Source organism: Lolium rigidum, chromosome 5 (genome assembly GCF_022539505.1).
Source record: "Lolium rigidum isolate FL_2022 chromosome 5, APGP_CSIRO_Lrig_0.1, whole genome shotgun sequence".
Taxonomy (NCBI): Eukaryota; Viridiplantae; Streptophyta; class Magnoliopsida; order Poales; family Poaceae; genus Lolium; species Lolium rigidum.
The window spans coordinates 66944198-66951988 of record NC_061512.1 but is presented as its reverse complement, the minus strand read 5'-3'; positions in this window follow the sequence as shown (position 1 = coordinate 66951988).

Here is a 7791-nt window from a genome sequence, read left to right as displayed (position 1 = left end):
AGAGGATCCTCTCCGAGGTGGGAGGCTCCATCTTGCCCCTCAAGTCGGCGGTGATGATCCACTGCAACTCTCCTTCAGCCTGGTCATTCACCTGGATCCCATGGAACTCAGGGTGTGGGCGTCCAAGGAAGTCCGAGACAGCGTCGAGGTCGTGCTCGAAGATCAGACTCCACCGTTCCCAAGCTGGTAAAACTTGGCGTTGATGGGTTCATTCGGCTCCATCTGAAAGCGAAATGGATGAGTAAGTTAGAGAGTGAACAAGTGTGGCAAAGTTTTAAGTACATTCAAATAAGAAAGAGCATGATTCATCAATTTTGAAAAAGTCGCAAAGACAAGAGTATGAGTACATTTTCATAAATATTCTTTTCATTTGATTTCAAAGTTAAATTTTGCTGAACGTCCATTCTAACTAGGGTCTTCTAAGGTCAAACAATGGCTCTGATACCAACTTGTCAACACCCGGATTTTTAATTCCAGATGCCTATTATGTCATTCATCGCAATCCCAGGAATAGTGTTGTTGTGAGGCATAATAGTCGAATATCATAGTCATCATTTATTACAAACCATATTGTCTTACAACTTGAATCACATGATCAATATTACACAAATAGTTGATCTATTGATCAACGAACAAACACAAGTTCATAGTGGAAGCGTAAAGATAAAGGGACTCTCTAGTCCACAGGCCAACGCTTGACGTCAGAAAACTCCTAGTCGTCGTAGGCGTCCTGCTGGTCATCTCCTTGGTAGTTCTGTTCATCTTCATACTCTGGCCATTTGAATAGCCAGGGACAAAGCCGTGAGTACTTTAGGTACTCGCAAACTAATACTAATGTAAGTGCTAACAATTTTAGGAAGGGGGTGCTAAGCTCTAGTTTAATTTGCATAAAGCCAATTTTAGTTCACAAGTATTTGAGAAAGACTTATTCATGTGCTAACTAAATCAAGTGGGAACATTAGTGTCATTCCCACAACATTGGTTGTAATTCAAACAAGTCACCAATTCACCATTCATTTCACCAATATTTTTAAGAATCTGACACCGGAAACTGTATGGCCTTTCCAACCGTCCGTAACCGTGGACACGGCTATTCGAATAGATTTACACTCTGCTTTTTCCGGAATGATTGGTCAGTACAACAGACCTAGCTGCGCAATCAATGACAGCCTTATGCTTTACTAGCCAATCCATGCCCAAGATGACATCAATGTCAGTTGATTTGAGGGCAATGAGAGAGGTGGGGAACCACACTGGCCCTATACTGATTATGACCTCAGGGGTAATCCAGATAGTTTGCCAATGGGAACCAGGAGTTGTGATCTCTAAAGGGGAGGGCATTGTCTCGAAGGGTATATCATGCTTTTGTGCAAACTCTTGAGATATGAATGTATGCGATGCTCCGGAATCAAACAGAACTGTAGCTAGGATTGAGTTTATATAGAGCGTACCCATTAGGACACTTGGATCCTCTTCAGCCTCATCAGCAGAGACATGGGTCAGACGAGCACGACCAGAGGAATATTTGTCATCCTTCTTGGACTGAGAATATCCACGACCAGCAGACTTCTAGGGGAACTCCTTTGAGTAGTGGCCAGGCTAACCACAAGAGTAGCAGGCACCACTAGGCACAGTACCCATGGCAGGACGATAGCTTGAACCACCAGATGGTGGCTTAGAGTTATTGCCAGAAGACCTTGGTGCGTAGGGAGCACGAAGTACAAGACTGTAAGGGATCCAGACACGGCGCTTCTTGTTGTTAGAGGAAGACGCACGAGAATCACCTTCTTCACGCCTCTTGGATTTTTCCATATCCTTCCTTCCGTTCTCCATCAGAAGAGCACGGTTATGCAGGTCTTGGAATGACTGGAAGGTGAAGGGCAGCATCTCATAGCGAAGCTCAGGGTTAAGTCCCTTACGGAACAGATCTTGCTTATCAGCATCATCAACCACATCACGGGGTGCATAGCGAGACAGTTGAGTGAACTCACGTCCATATGTCTCCACATCCAGCTTCCCCTGAGTGAAGTCCAGGAATTCCCTCCTTTTGATGTCCATGATAGTCTTGGGGATATAGGCTGCACGGAAAGATGTGACAAACTCCTCCCAGGTAACATCATGTCCTGGCGCTTGAAGAGCCAAAAAACCTTCCCACCATGAACCAGCGGCACCTTCTAACTGGTAGGTGGCAAAGTTCACTCGTTCACCTGGTGGAACATGAAGAGCGTTGAACTTGCGCAAGATGATGTGAAGCCAATCATCAGCATCAAGAGGCTCCTTGGGGTGGGTGAAGACAGGAGGCAATGCACGGATGAAGTCCCCAAGTGTGACACATTTGTCAAGACGATGTTCTGTGTTTTGAACCACACGCTCCAGAAGTTGTTCATTCCTCAGGCGGTTGGTCTCAATGTTGTTAAGAACCTGCGCCATTGTGGGAGGTGGCGGCAATTCCGGTTCAGCATTGTTTTGTCCACGTCGGTTACGACCACGACCACGGCCAGCCATCCTGAAGAGAAAGACAAAGACCATGAGAAACAGATTCCTTGGAAAGGATTCAAAGGAATGATAACATTTACTGAATGGAAGGAACAAGATTCAGATCAATTGATGTAACTTTAGGAACACTGAGTTAAGCAACCAAGTACGGAGTACTTTTAGAGAAAACAACCCAAACCCGTTGTCAACACCCGGATTTTTAATTCCAGATGCCTATTATGTCATTCATCGCAATCCCAGGAATAGTGTTGTTGCGAGGCATAATAGTCGAATATCATAGTCATCATTTATTACAAACCATATTGTCTTACAACTTGAATCACATGATCCATATTACACAAATAGTTGATCTATTGATCAACGAACAAACACAAGTTCATAGCGGAAGCGTAAAGATAAAGGGACTCTCTAGTCCACGAGCCAACGCTTGACGTCGGAAAACTCCTAGTTGTCGTAGGCGTCCCACTCGGTCATCTCCTTGGTAGTTCTGTTCATCTTCATACTCTGGCCATTTGAATAGCCAGGGACAAAGCCGTGAGTACTTTAGGTACTCGCAAACTAATACTAATGTAAGTGCTAACAATTTTAGGAAGGGGGTGCTAAGCTCTAGTTTAATTTGCATAAAGCCAATTTTAGTTCACAAGTATTTGAGAAAGACTTATTCATGTGCTAACTAACTCAAGTGGGAACATTAGTGTCATTCCCACAACATTGGTTGTAATTCAAACAAGTCACCAATTCACCATTCATTTCACCAATATTTTTAAGAATCTGACACCGGAAACTGTATGGCCTTTCCAACCGTCCGTAACCGTGGACACGGCTATTCGAATAGATTTACACTCTGCAGAGGTTGCACACTTGTGCCACAACATTTGATTTCATCCGTCGGGATAACCCCGAATCATCGTAACACGATGACGCGGATCATCAACCATAACCTTTCACTTACAAACCCTAGTATGAGCACCTCTCCCCATGAGCTTGGCCTCTCAGTGAAAACCAACTGTCAACCTGGGAACTGCATAGGGCTTGGCCGTACAATTCACCTCAATTCACATCATTTCTCAACAACGGAGGCAGCCTCGGCATAACCCCTATGATGTGTGTTCAGAGGGAACCCATACTAAGATGTATAAATCTCCAGTTAAGCCCTACCCATAATCAGGTATTGTGGGGGTACTCAAAAATTGGAAAGGTATCACACCCAAACCATTATCAGTTTTATATCAAAAATCACTATCTTCTCTTGATCATATTCATCTTCAAAATTCATTCAATGGAATGATTCATCATTCTAAAGTTTCAAATTCAATTCAAGTCACATGTTCCCATCTAGAGTAGTCAAATTTTTAGTATTTAGCACTAGCACTAATCATGAGGGGTGCTATCTTGCTTGGCAAGCTTGAGACTAACTTTGCTACTCTAGTAATCTTCTTCACTTAGACCAAGTTATCTTATTAAAGTAACTCTTTGAAATAAACAAGTAGAAACTTGTAAGGTAAAAACTTGGGATAGGTTTGTGGTAAGAAAGGTAAGAATTATGGTGCCTTGCCTCAAAGGGGCTTTGCACTTTGCAAGAATATTAGCTTGCCTTGGTAGTTCTCAAGGTTCTCCTCTTCCTCCTCTTGGTAGAATCCTTCCTCTTCCTGGTATTCTCCGGTGCTAGCGTCTAAATTTGAATACGAGGTATAATCACTCAACAAGCTCAAGAGCTATACTAAGCACATCATCATTTCACACAAACTATGCTAATCACACACATAACACAATTAGGTGCATTGGTTTTCTTTATTGAGGAAAAATAATTTCCTCTCATTACGTATGTAGATATTAGTTTCCATTTAGTTTTTGAGGAATAATTTCCTCTCTTTGAAATCTTCTTTAAGATTTAATTTCTCAAACCATCATACATGAATTCATGCTGACCTAAGTCAACCATTCATCATTATCATTTGAGAAAATGATTTAAATGAGGTAGAGATACCTCATACTATTTATCAATTTTATAAATGATTTATAATCACCAAGTATTTCATGTGAAAGTATTTGACCAGGGTCTCAACTTCATATGAAAGTACTTGGGACAAGATTTAAATGAAGTAAAATACTTCATATGATTTTCATAATAGTTTTGGACAATATTACTTAAGTAGCTAGCCATATTGTCCATTATTTAAACTAGGGAATGATCATTCAAAGGGACCACACCATTTTATTGCAGAAACAATTAGTGTAAGTGAAATGTGAGCTATTAGAGTTGGAATTAACTAAATATCATTTTTGGTTGATTTTTAATATTTATTTGAATGTGCAAAAGTCCCTGACTTAATCTTTTTGTCACATTATTTATACAACAGATCTCACAATGAGACCAGTGGCAAGTTGTAGATCTTTTCAGTGGCTTTCCAACAATATAAAATTTGTTAAATTTGGCCAAGCCAAACAGATTCTATTGAATTTCAAAGTCAGGGCCAGTATTGAATTTAAATGGATTTATTAAACGAAGTTTGAATTAAATGGGCTGGCGGGAACTAGTTTGGGCCGAACTGGTTTGAATTACAGCAAATCGGCCCGAGAACGCATCCGAGTGCGCGTGGGCTTGCTGACAGCATGGGGGCCACCCGTCTGCGAGTTAAAAACCCGAAACGGTATGAGTTACTGCGGTGCGTTGGATTAGAACGGGATCGGACGGCGCAGGGCCATCGTCATCTCCGGCAAGATCGAGCTACTGGCGCAGCGGCGGTAGGGGGTCGGAGAGCTCACCGTGGCTCCAGCTAGGGTTGGCAGTGTGCTCGAGGAAGGTGTCGACGACGGTGAAGCAGCCTGTAGCAGTGGCGGAGCTCGGGGTGGCCTGGATCAACAGCGATTTCTCCAGGGCTTCCGCGGCTCCGATCGTCCGATTGGGGTGGCTCCGGCGTCGATTGGGGTGGCTAGCGGTGTGATGACCCACAAGTATAGGGGATCGCAACAGTCTTCGAGGGAAGTAAAACCCAATTTATTGATTCGACACAAGGGGAGACAAAGAACACTTGGAAGCCTTAACAGCGGAGTTGTCAATTCAGCTGCACACTGGAAACGGACTTGCTCGCAAGAGTTTATCGAGTAGTAACAGTTTTATAGCGAGTAGCAGTAGTGAAATAACGAAGCGAGAGTAACAAAGACAGCAGTAGTGATTATAGTAAACGAGCAGGATTAAAATACCGTAGGCACGGGGACGGATGACGGGCGTTGCATGGATGAGAGAAACTCATGTAACAATCATAGCAGGGCATTTGCAGATAATAATAAAACGGTGTCCAAGTACAAAGCAATCAATAGGCATGTGTTCCATATATAGTCGTGCGTGCTCGCAATGAGAAACTTGTACAACATCTTTTGTCCTACCAGCCGGTGGCAGCCGGGCCTCAAGGGAAACTACTGGATATTAAGGTACTCCTTTTAATAGAGTACCGGAGCAAAGCATTAACACTCCGTGAACACATGTGATCCTCACATCGCTACCATTCCCTCCGGTTGTCCCGATTTCTGTCACTTCGTGGCCATCGGTTCCGGACAGCGACATGTGTATACAACTTATAGGTAAGACCATAAACAATGATTATCTTGATGAAACAATAACATGTTCAGATCTGAGATCATGGCACTCGGGCCCTAGTGACAAGCATTAAGCATAACAAGTTGCAACAATATCATCAAAGTACCAATTACGGACACTAGGCACTATGCCCTAACAATCTTATGCTATTACATGACCAATCTCATCCAATCCCTACCATCCCCTTCGGCCTACAGCGGGGGAATTACTCACACATGGATGGGGGAAACATGGCTGGTTGATGTAGAGGCGTTGGCGGTGATGGCGGCGATGATCTCCTCCAATTCCTCGTCCCGGCGGAGTGCCGGAATGGAGACTTCGGCTCCCGCGACGGAGTTTCGCGATGTGGCGGCGTTTGGAGGGTTTCTGGTGACTTCGACTTCTCCCCGTGCGTTTTTAGGTCGAGGCCGATAAATAGTCCGAAGGAGGGCGTCGGAGGCCGGCCGAGGGGGCCACACCACATGGCCGCGCGGGCCCCCCCTGGGCCGCGCCGCCCTATGGTGTGGGGCCCTCGGGCCTCCACCTGGTTTGTCCTTCTGGCTCCGTCACGTTCTGCGGGAAAATAGGGCCTTCGCATAAATTCCGAGGATTTTCCCGAAAGTTGGATTTCTGCACAAAAACGAGACACCAGAACAGTTCTGCTGAAAACAGCGTTAGTCCGTGTTAGTTCCATCCAAAATACACAAATTAGAGGCAAAACAATAGCAAAAGTGTTCGGGAAAGTAGATACGTTTTGGACGTATCAACTGCCCCCAAGCTTAGCTTATTGCTTGTCCTCAAGCAATTCAGTTAACAACTGAGCGATAAAAGAACTTTCACGAACACATTTGCTCATATGATGTATATATTCTCATACTATGGCTAATACTTAAGCAGTTCATAATGAGATACATGCAAATAAGATCATCTAACAGCTATGTCAATCATGGAGAGGTACCAACAATTAATAATAAGCATCATGAATCATGTATATAAGCAGGATTGCAATGTTCATAAGAGAGTATGATAAAGTGGTATCTCGCTTGCCTGTATTTGATTGGCAAAACATAAATGCCCAAGCACCTCTGGAGTTCATAGAAAGACTAGAAGTAGTGATTGTCAAAAGATAAATGCATCAAAGTTATACCACAATCAATCATATTTTGAGACAAGCATATTATACTAAGAATGACAGTTGTGCTCTCAAGATAGTGCTCAAAGAAATAATGGAGACACAACATAAAAGTAAAAGATTGACCCTTCGCAGAGGGAAGCAGGGGATTAACATGCGCTAGAGCTTTTCATTTTTATAAAGAAAGGAGTAAAATTATTTTGAGAGGTGTTTGTTGTTGTCAACGAATGGTAATGGGTACACCAACTACCTCGCCAACCGGACTTTCAAGAGCGGCTCCCATGAATTATTGCATATTTATGTGGCACTCCTTCCAACCTTTCTTTCACAAACCATGGCTAACCGAATCCTCGGGTGCCTGCCAACAATCTCATACCATGAAGGAGTGCCTTTTTATTTTAGTTTTATTATGATGATGACACTCCCCCCAACCTTTGCTTACACAAGCCATTGCTAACCGAATCCTTCGGGTGCCGTCCAACAATCACAAACCATGGAGGAGTGTCTATTTAAGTTAATTAATTCGGGACTGGGAATCTCATTGTCAGCTCTTTTTGCAAAATTATTGGATAAGCGGATGTGCCAC